The 11,139-nt window shown below is 44.5% G+C and overlaps 1 protein-coding gene across 1 annotated transcript in view; it reads left to right on the top strand.

Annotated features, from left to right (window-relative positions):
* Positions 1 to 11,139, top strand: part of Etv6 (ETS variant 6) — a 237,403-nt gene that overhangs the window by 202,022 nt on the left and 24,242 nt on the right. The gene's annotated exons all lie outside the window — the stretch shown is intronic.

Here is an 11,139-nt window from a genome sequence, read left to right as displayed (position 1 = left end):
TCTCCCCTCTCCCCTCCTTTCATGCACACACACATTGCTGAGTGTTTCTGTGGTGGTTGGTCAAGTGTTGAGAGGATGCAGCTTTCTGTCATGAGGTATGTGTGGGATTCTCCCATCACGCTGCGGAGTTCCACACATCAAAACATGGACCCGTTTGGGGGCCGCCCCCCCCCCGCAGCTAGCACAGGGGACAGTCCTCCAGAACTTAGATGGCAGTCTCCCCTTTTAGGGGGAACAGAAAGGTGACAAGGTGACGACGAGCATTGTGATTCGGCCCACTGGAGTTTCATTCGTATGGTCTCTCCCTCGAGGGGAACATTACTCCTTCATCACTACCAAACCCAGGTTCCTAGCCTTGGAATCATACATAGCTTCGGTGAGATAACTGAAGATAGGTGTGTGACATTTTTTTACTGAGTCCTGCTATATGTCAGCCCTCATAAGCTCTTAAATGTTCGGATCATCCAATCGTCACAAACATCCTAAAAACAAGTTATATTATCCTAAATTTATAGATGAGGAAAGAGAGACAAAGCTATTAAGTAATACACTTCCAGGCCAAGGGGCAAAATGGAGATTTGTGTGTACGTGTGCACGCTGTGTGGCATGGGCACATGTAGAAGCCACAGGTTGATGTCATGTGTCTTCTTCAGTCACTCTAGCTTAGAGGCAGAGTTTCTCACTTGAACCCAAAGCTCACCAATCCTACTACCTTGCCTCAGGGGTCGCCTGTCTTTGCCTCCCATTTGCTAGCATGACGGGTGAGCTACCACAACCACCCGGAATTTCTGTGAGTGCTGCAGGGCTGGGCCCCAGTCTTCATACTTTCATGACGAGTGCTTTTTACTTGCTGAGTCCTATCTCCCGACACACAAAGCTCAAATTTAAATCTCGATGAGGTTCACAGCAGACCAGAATGTTCTTCTCATGGTCGTTTTTTTTTTTTTTTTTTTTTTTACGTTTTCAGTGTTCATGCAGCCTGAAAATAGAGGAAATAGTTGGCAAATGAGACAGTTTCATAGACAGTATGATATTAAGACAATTTCTAGGACCCTAAGAGGGCACAGTGGATCTGGTGACCCTTTGTACGATCAAATGTAAACAACAAAATGTCAAAGAGAATCTTAACAACGGTCTTTTAGTTCATGACCTATTTTATTCTTCTGAATCAACATCTCTGTAGCCCAGGCTGGCCTCTAAGTCACTATGTAGTCAAGTAGGCAAGGTTCTCCTGCCTCCATCTCTCCAGTTTTGGGATGGATAGGACATCACTGTGCTGGGTTTTATGTGGTACCTGAGGACAGAGTCTGGGGCCTCATTGCCTGGTGGGTAAGCACCCTACCAACAAGCTACATCCCAACTCTGGTTCATGGTTTTTAAAAACTTACTCAAAATTGGAAGTAATAAGCCTTCTGGATGGCTGGTTTGTTTGTTTCTTTTTATTTTCAGGATAAGTACACACAGCGTGAGGACAGCCTCCCAGCCAGTGTGATGGATAGGGTCTGAATCAGATGCTGGGGTCTGGTGGAAGCCAGTGCTTCTGTGCAGCTCCCCTTTGGAAGCCAGGCCTTTCTTGAAGTTGCTGCAGAGGCACCACAGAGAGAAAGCTTTTGTCCGCCCCTGGCCATGGCCTCTTACTGATTAAAAAAAAAAGCACTCATTTGAGTCTCTAGTCTTACTGGAATAGTATTGATAAGTGAAGTGTCAAAGATGCTAAATATATAACTGTAACCCGTGAAGGACACCAAGAGCACCATGAACATGTGTCAGGCCACCTAGGTTCAAAGACACTCTGACTCCCCAGTTTACCTGCTCTGTGTCTCCGTGCAAGTTATTTCCTCCATGTGTCAGAGAAGGAAAGTAGCAGTACCTGTCTCAGACCATGCAAGAAAGAAATGGATGGCTGTGAGAACTGCCCCAAGAAAAGCACCTGTCAGGAGGCACCCAGGAAATGTCATCATCCATTGTCTTTATTTGGCACATCTTCCCGTTCCTTAGTTGAGTTTTTAATCATCCTTTTCTTGTAAATTCTTAATTGTGATAAAATATGTATAAGGTTTATACCCTGGCCTGTGTTTTAGTACACTTGAATGGGGTTTAGTAATTCCACCTCAGAGTGAAATGGTCCTTTTTTTTTTTTTTTTAACTTTCCTTTGCTTCCAGTTCCATGTTTCTTAACCTTCATCTTTGGGAACAGACTCCATGAACTTGGCTCAGGTGTCAGATTTGTGCATCCCATGCATATTAAAGGCCTTTCCCCTCCCCTAGAACAGCTCTCTAGACTCGCTGGGTACCATCTCTTTCAGAACTGCTCTGGAGACTGTTGGCAGAGGATGGCCTGTTGACAGTGAACACGTGTTGCATCCTGTGACCTAGGGCATGCTGTGCCCCCCTATCTAGAACCTTTTGTGAATCTATTATACATTTAAGTATAAAATTAACCTTCTCATTCCTCTCCATGCTGTGATTCTAAAAACTGGCAGCAGGTCATGAGAGGTCCCTGGAGAATAAGAGCAGGCCCAGATCTCCATTTCCTGTCCCCAACTAAATGGTGACAGAATGGAGGCACAGACCCTTTGATTCTGTTTCAGGACCATGGTTGACTTGCCCTTGTCCTTTCTGACCTTCACCCCTCCTCACCATGTGCTAGCCACAGCAGAGGAAGGCCTAGGACGGTGCACATAGTCTCTGGCCATCTCCCACCAGCCCTCAGTCTTCTTCCTCTGTCTGTGTGGTCTGGAGAATGCTTTTAGGTCTGGGACGAGTCTAGTCTCTTCAGCCAAAAGTTTCATGGGCGGGAGATTCCTATACCCATGACTAACTCCAGAGATAGGCAAGAAGTCTCCAAGAAACACAAGGGGGGAAACTAGCCAGTCCCTTGGAGCTCAGACTCTGGAGTCAGTGGATTTCAACTCCAAAGAAGGACATTCTCTGCTGAAGGGCTACCAATTGGCTGTCCCCCACTCCAAGACTCTTTCTTCAGCCTTAGTTCTGTGTTGCCCTCTCCCCAGTCTCTGTTCGCTGTTGATAATTTCCCCAAAAGTCTGATTGGCTCATTCCAGATTCTGACCCTTACAATCTTCTCTTTTGTAAGACAGGGTCTCATATAATCCAAGCTGGCCTCAAACTCACTGTAGCCCAGGATTTCCTTAAATGCAGCTATCCATGTCTATCCCTGGTTTATTTAATGTTGGGGATCAAGCCCAGGGCTGTGTGCATGTCGGGCAAGCACTCTACAACTAAACTGCCTCCAAGCACCCCTTGATTTACTTAAAGATTTAATTTTATTTTATGCGCATGAGCGTTTGCCTATGTGTATGTATATGTATACCCAATGCCTGCAAATTCCCTCAGAACTGGAGTTACAGATGGTTGTGAACCATGTGGGTGCTGAGAACTGAACCCAGGTCCTCTGCAAAAGTAGCAAAGCTCTTAACCACTGAGCCGTCTCTGTAGCTGTCACCCTACTCCTGCACCCAATTCCTTAAAGAAGCGTCTTTTGACTGCTATGTTGAAACTGAGAGAGACCTCTCTACTCTGCCACTGACTATGCCTGCAAACATGTCTATCCTGGCCTACCGGAGGAAACAGCCCACTTGCAGGCAGCATCTGCCTGGCCTGAGGGCAGATCAGTGAACCATTTGGTTTTTTTGTTTTGTTTTGTTTTTGTTTTGTTTTTTTTTTTTTTTTTTGTTTCCTTCAGCCCATTTTTCCAAATGCTTATGAAAAGTCCAGGGTTTGTTGTTTACTGAACTATACCCTCCAACCAGAGTTATTTACTTCTCAGGCCCTAAAGGAGAATTCAGTTGAGATGGCCAGGTCAAAGGTCAGTAGATGGTCTCTGACCAAGCGGAAACTGAACATTAAAGAAAAGGAATTTGGGGACAGGGAGGTTTAGCATTCTGCTAGGCTGCTGTAATACTGGACAGCTGTAGACACAGCACGTCAGTATGTCCTGCTTTGGAAGCTCACGGTCAAGGTTTGTTTCCTTCAAAGCTGAGAGGAAGACCTAGTCCAACACTCAGTCTTAGCTTCAGAAATCTGGTTGTCAGTCCATTGTGTTGCTAGTCTTAGAGGTCCTGTCTTCCTGTGTACATGTGTCCCGTGTCTGCAACCTCCTTGTTATAAGGGCATCAGTCATATTGAATAATAAGGTGTTTCCCCTCTGTTACTGTGACAAACACTGTGACCCAAAACACTGGGACTGGAGAGATGGCTCATGGATTAAGAACACTTGCTGTTCTTCCAGAGAACCCACCAGATTCAGTTCCCAGCACCCATGTGGCAGATAACAACTGTCTGTAACACCCATTCCAGAGGATCCACTGCCCCCTTCTGGCTTCCATAGGCACTGCATGTAAAAAACATGGTTCACAGAACACCCATACACATAAAATAACATTTTCAATTACATAAAAATAACCATTGAAGGGAGAAAGAGTTTGTTTCAGCATACAGGTTACATTTTCGTCACTGAAGGAAGTCATAGCCAGAACTTGATGCAGGAAGCATGGTTAGGCAGTCACGTGGAACCTCTGCCATCAGACAGCTCTGTGGAGCCTCTTCCATCAGACAGCTCTGTGGAGCCTCTGCATACTTTTGAGTTCGGACTAAGACCATTACTTTAAAAAACAAAACAAAGCAAAAATCTTCTTTATACCTTTTTTTGGTTATGGACCAAGGGCTAAGCATGTTTTCTCTGAACTTTTTCACTTTTTTTCTGAAGCCCCTTCCTATTTTGCCACACAAGTGCTTGTTGTTCTTCCTTGCAAATGGCACCTTTCCTTCCCCTCCCCATGTCACTTCTCTTGGCAGCTTCCAAGATTTACAGCTAGCCTACCCTGATGTTTTCACTAAACTTGGCCCGTGTTTCCTCTCACAAAAAGAAAAAGAAGTAACCGCAGAGGTATGCTTATTGCTGGTCGTATCCCAGGCTCGAACTTAGCTTTCTTATATAGCCCAGAGCTATCTGGCCAGGGAATGGTGCTGCCCACAGTGGGCTGGACCCTCCTAACATATAAAATGGCTTCCTCTTAACTAATTATGTCTCCAAGGATCTCCTTTTCATAAAGGCCACATTCTAAGAGCCTGGAAGTTAAAATATACGAATTTGGGAGTAGGAAGGCACAGTTGAGAACCCAATAATAGGGCTAAGAGGACATGATCGTGTGTGTATGAAATATACTTTCACCTCATAGAACTTAAACTAGAGCCTTTAACTTCTGTTTAGCTCTTTTACAAAACTGCAGAGGTGTGGTCCTCTCTGGAATATTGTGAAACACAGTGGCCTGAGGCCGATGAGTCCCCTGACGAATTTCTGAGAGGCTGGGGATGCTTTGGGGTGACATGTAACACTGACATGAGATATTTGCCATAACCTTTTTGACTTACTCATTGCTTATATGTGACCGAATTGGGGGGTTTGGATACATTCAAGTAAAAATGATAGAAACAGGAGGATCAGGAATTCAAGGTCATTGTTACCTATGTAGTAAGTTCACCGTCAAACTGGTCTACATGAGATTCTATATCAGTTAAACTTTTCTCATTGCTATGACAAGATGGCAAATGAAAACAAGTTAAAGGGGAAGTCTTCTTGGCTCACAGTTTGAAGGCACAGTCCGTCGTTGTGGGCAAAGCATGTTGGCAGGAGGATGAACCAGTGGATCGCATTGTATCTATCCGTAGTCAGAGAGCAGAGAGACATGACGCTGGTCCTGAGCTTGCTTCTCCATTTCATTACGTCTACAATCCCAGCCCGTTGGATGGAGCTGCCCACAACTCAGGGTCTTCCTCTTTACTTAAACCTTTCTGAGAACACCTTTAAACACAGACCCTGTCTCACACACATGGGTGGGAGGTGAGGGTGGAGAGGAGCAGGTAGACGTTCTAATAAATGATATGAAAGGGGCTAAGTCTCTTATTCTCATCTAAAATCTGCTTGATTTGTTTGATTCAAAGACTGGGATCCTCTGGGTCTGAAGACATTTATAAAGACAAAGCTCTGGGCTCAGAAAGCACACTGTCAGCTAGAATGAATATTCCTTACCGGGCTTTAGGCTTTTTCCTCCCATGCCTCAGTATGTACACTCTTTATGTGTGTAGCTCTGCCTCCCTCTCTCTTGTCAAGACCTTCAGAACTAGGGTGACATGGACAGTTTCCCGGTTTTCCAGTTGAGCAACTTAACCAAGCACAAACTCAGACATCAAGGCCACCCCCTCCCCCACACCAAAAAAAAAAAACCAAAACCTTAAACAGAAGACTCCCACATCTGAGGGATTTCATGCACTCACTGTCTAAGCAGTGAGTATTTCCTGTGTCCAGAGCCCCTCTGCCTGCCGGCTCTGGTCTCTTAAGTTTCCACATTCGGCTGCCAACTTATAATGACAGAGCAACAGGCAGCAGGGCAGGATCAGAGCCTACTCCATTCGTGGGTGCGAGCTTTGTACTGAAACAAAGCTTGGAAGGTCTTGTTGCAGACCTTTCGGCCTGCACAGTGCTTGTACCCAGACCACCAGGAGCCGGGAATTAAATATCCTCAGATCCACTTGTCTGCCATTAACGTTATCAGCTTCATCAAGTGCTTCCTCCTCCAGTGGTGTCTGCAGAGAAGTAAATAAATCAACTCTTCCACATCTTGTTCCTGCCCAGGATCCAAAGTCTGAAGTCCACTCTGAGTTGAATTATCTGGGGCACTGTCTCCCTCCTTCATTGTTCCCAAAGATCTGGGCAGGAACAGAGAGTGAAATCTCCCCAGGACATTACATCAGTTCCCCTTTTCCCCTTGGCATGAAAGTGCTTCCGCTCAGAGCCCTCCCTGACTTCCTAAGGCTTGTAAGGTTTGCCCCAACTACACACCCACACCCCAGCCTTGAAGCCAAGACATCAAAGGGAGCCTGCAGGTAACCAGATTATTGACCAACGCCTGTGTCTGTTTTGTAATTTAGAAGACAGGAAATGGATTCCGGAGATGGGATATTTTTCTAGTACATGGCCTTCATGATCCTCAATAGTCTTTTAAGTGAAGAGGGGCATCTTTTAAGCAAAGAGTGACATTTAGAAAATATTTGAAACTCAGAATGACACTGTCCCGAGTAATTACTTTCCAGTGACCTTGCACTGACAAATAAAAAGGAATCACAGTAAATTTGTCTTTATGGGCGGCAGAATTTAGGTCCATTTTAGCTACAAAAAGAACAGTCAGTGCCCAAGAAGGAATATGAGGCAAATGGCGTGTGCCTTTCCAACCTCCATCTAGGCAAGATAGATCAGGACTTCAAAAAGAAACCCTTAGGTAGACACAATAGCTCATGCCTATAATCCTAGCACCTGAGAGGCTGAAGCAAGATGATTGCTTGAGTCGGGATTGCTACAATGTAAGACTCTGTCTCAGAAAAGAAAAGAACAAAGAATACTTTTCTAATAGGAACTATCCATCCCCTATAGAGAAATAGAGAGGACTATTTAAGGAAGTACCACGTGCCCACTAGCACTCTGAAGACCCTGTCACCACCAAACTGTTTCCACCATATCCCACCTGGCTCTTTTCACCTCCCATGAGTATTGTTTCATCCGTAAGTACTTCTGGGTAGGCCTAGGAAGATAATGGCAGCTTACAAAATGAGAACCACAGAAGCCAGTGTTTCCTCTCAACACCAATAGCTCCTCTGCTCCTGGTTTCAGTGGTCACCTGCTGGAGAAGGTTGTATCCAGTGTGAAGCAGAATCTTAGAAAGGGCCTCAAGGTGGCAGGTGCTTGGTGGATCTCCCCCTCCCTCTTTAAAAGCAAGTAGTCATAACTGAACAACCGCATAACACATGTTGGCTTTCTTTGACTGTCCCTTTGAAGAGGCTTGGATCCCAAGTTTAGATTTGGGTTAGTTTGGTGGTAGTGATGGTGGTTGGTTGGTTGTTTTCTGTTTTTCCAGATTTTGGAGTGTTTACTTCTGGTGAGACAGGTTGGTGATAAGACCCAAGTCTAAACATGAAATCTCTTTGTATTTCATACACAGGCTACACGTGCACCCTGCAGGAAATCCGACGGAATGTTTTTCAGTTGTTTTGTTGATGAGACAAATGTCACAGGGTGGCATTTTCCACTGGTGGCATTATATAGACACACTCAGCAAGTTTCAGATCCTGGGGAGATTTTCAATGAACAATTATTATGTTTATTCTGATATTCCCTCCCACCTACCCCCATACCACCTTCAAGATTCATACCCTCCCACCTACCCCCATACCACCTTCAAGATTCATACCCCACACACTCTGATTTTTTTTGAGACAAGTTCTCACTAACTATGTAACCCAGGCTGGTCTTAAATTTGCCATATAATCCAACCTGGCCTGAAGCTCCTGACAGTCCTCCTGTCTCAGCCTCCCCAATACTAAAATTACAGGCTTATACCACACCCAGCCCAAGACTGCCCTTGACTTACGAATTTAAGCAGGCTTGCTGTCAAGTGCCTGTGTGCCGTTTCCATTGTGCGTAACCTGCTTGGGTTTGCTGAGCTTCTGGAATTTTCTAGTTTTTGTTGATACTGTGGCTCTAGTTTCTTGGCCATTATTTCTTCCCGTTCTGCTCCCACCATTCCTTGTGCACTTTAGGCATATTTGACTAGCTGAGGTCATAATTTGTAATTTCCTCTCTTATCTCCAATATCCTCTTAAGTCTGTCCAGCCGACTCTTTCATTTAGTATCTTGTACTCCTTGGTTCTAGAATCTTCATTTTTGTTTTCTAAGTTTCTGTTTTGGCAGTTCCTGTATGTAATCACTTACTGTGACTGTGATGTCCCCGAAATGCTAATGGCTGCTTTAAATGTCTTTAAGGTCTCTTTAGCTAATCCATCAATATCGCAGAATGTTTCTGTTGGTGGCCTTCTAATAATAAGTCACATCTTCTGTGTCTAGAAGAGCTGTGTTGATGCTGATCGTCACAGTTAACATGTTGAGGAGACTTAGGATTGTGTTATAGTCCTGTGAAGAATGTTGACCCTTATGCTTGCCGACAGTTCAACTATGAGCCAGTCGCTTCTAGTGTGTCGCACTTGGTTTACGTTTTTCTGGGGCAAATCTGTCTCAGCTTTGCCTTTAGCCCTCAGCAAGGACCCTTTGTAGTGTAACACAGGACTTACTATACTAACATGTGGCCATGCTGGGGTAATGGACAGCCTGGAGTGTTGATAGAGCCTTTTAACTTAGTGAGTCTCAAGCTCTGACCTGTTTCTATACTACAGTGGCCAAGAGCTGAGACTTCTGTTCGTAAGTAGGTGCAGGGCAACAACCCCTGCTTTCGAGTCTCCCCGGTGTGTATATTGTTCAGGAGTCAGACAAGAATGTGAGAGCACTTTAGCATGCTGTTTTAGGACTTCTCTCTGGTATGCTGCCCTTGATGAGGCTTCTGCAAGTTTTTCCATTGTTGGCACCTCCTTGCGTCCTGACAGCTCACATGAGATCTTTTCATCTTCCAACTGCCTTGTACGGTCACTGATGAGGGGACTCTTGGGGAAGGGGAAAGGCTCTGTGTGTGTGTGTGTGTGTGTGTGTGTGTGTGTGTGTGTGTGTATACATACATATATACATATATACACACATACATACACATAGATTAGATAGATAGATAGATAGATAGATAGATAGATAGATAGATAGATGGGTGGGTAGATAGATAGATAGATAGATGATAGATAGATAGATAGATGAGCTTGTTCAAGGAAGGTCCCACATTTTAAGAGTAAAGTCCCTTTTGTTTTCATTTGTTTGGGGTCATTGTCCAATATCTTTATATGGATTTTTTTATTTATTTTTTTTTAGTTTATTGTATCCGGTTTGTATAAAGTCCACCTGTAGGAAGTTTGGGTTAAGAAGGCCACTTTACCGTTATTGAAACTGGATCTCCTTCTTCTCTTGTTTGAATGGTGGCTGGTTTTAAATTGTTTGCTGTTCCTTTCATATCTGACCATATTGCCTAAATACCAATCCTCAGCCAAACACTGAGATATCTTTCATTCCTTTTTCTAGTTGATTAGTACTCTTACCATTTAGTGGTCTAGATTAGTAAACAAATGTCCTAGAATACCTGTCCCAGCGAGGAGGATTTTTGAATCTGTGTCATCAGATCATAAAATAGCTGGGAAACAGGCATTCCCTTTCTGTGAGTCTTGCATGCTGTAGTCACTCTATCTTTTGTTCAGTGCCTCCAGTGATGAGGGAGAACTAGTAGAATTTTTAAAACTTACAAAAAAAAATCTCCATTTTCATGCTGACCTAATATATGGACCTTCTGTGAACCCCACCTCTTTCTCTGGCCCTGGTGGAGTCCCGTTTCACTTTCTTGGGGTTTTTCACATAGACAAAGGTGATGTCTTTGACATTGTTTTAACACTCAGAACTATGGGTAAGTTTGTGGCCAGAATAAGAATCAGCAAAAGTGCTCATTTTCCTGCTGAAACTGCCTCAGAAACACCCGTGGCCAGCGTGCCCCATGCAGATAGATGTCTACGAGTTAAGTATTGCACATATATTTCTATGGGCAGATACCTGGCCTGAGCTTCTGCAGGGAACCCAGATCACCCGGGAGTTGGTCCGTCCTCAGCCCAGCCTGCAGCTACTTCAGCTCTGGTGTTGTCCTCAGCAGTGTGTAAATCCAAGTGTGAGGAGGAGGAGGAGCATGCGTTGTTGGGGTGCCCGTGTCCCCGTCCTTCCTGAGTTCACGGTGATCTGTACACTCAGCGACACACTTCTAAAAGCGCCACCAAGTACAGAATCACCACTCTATAAAAACAGCCGTCGTTGCTGCCGAGGGCCCGTTTCTGTATATGATTTTTGTCCCCTGGGGTCTGTGTGACAAGTACCATAATACTTGCAGATTTTAGAGTCTTAATTCTGATTCTTTACCCATTGGCCGTGTGGTATGGGGAAGTTGTCTGTGGTTCACTTTTGTAATCTGTGAAATGGGTATACAGTGTATTTCCCTCCTAAGAATGATCGAAGTTTTAAATAATAAAACCCAGGTTGTAGAATAGAGTTATCACTAATCGTCATCACTAACAGCCATAACAAGGAGAAAATGAAAACTTAAGCTCACCAGAACATCTGGAGAGAAACCCCCCAAAACACCTCACCTCTGAAACCCG

This window comes from Grammomys surdaster, unplaced genomic scaffold, assembly GCF_004785775.1.
Source record: "Grammomys surdaster isolate TR1022 unplaced genomic scaffold, NIH_TR_1.0 373, whole genome shotgun sequence".
Lineage (NCBI taxonomy): Eukaryota > Metazoa > Chordata > Mammalia > Rodentia > Muridae > Grammomys > Grammomys surdaster.
Note: the sequence above shows the minus strand (reverse complement) of the source record. Positions and strands in the feature narration are given on the sequence as shown.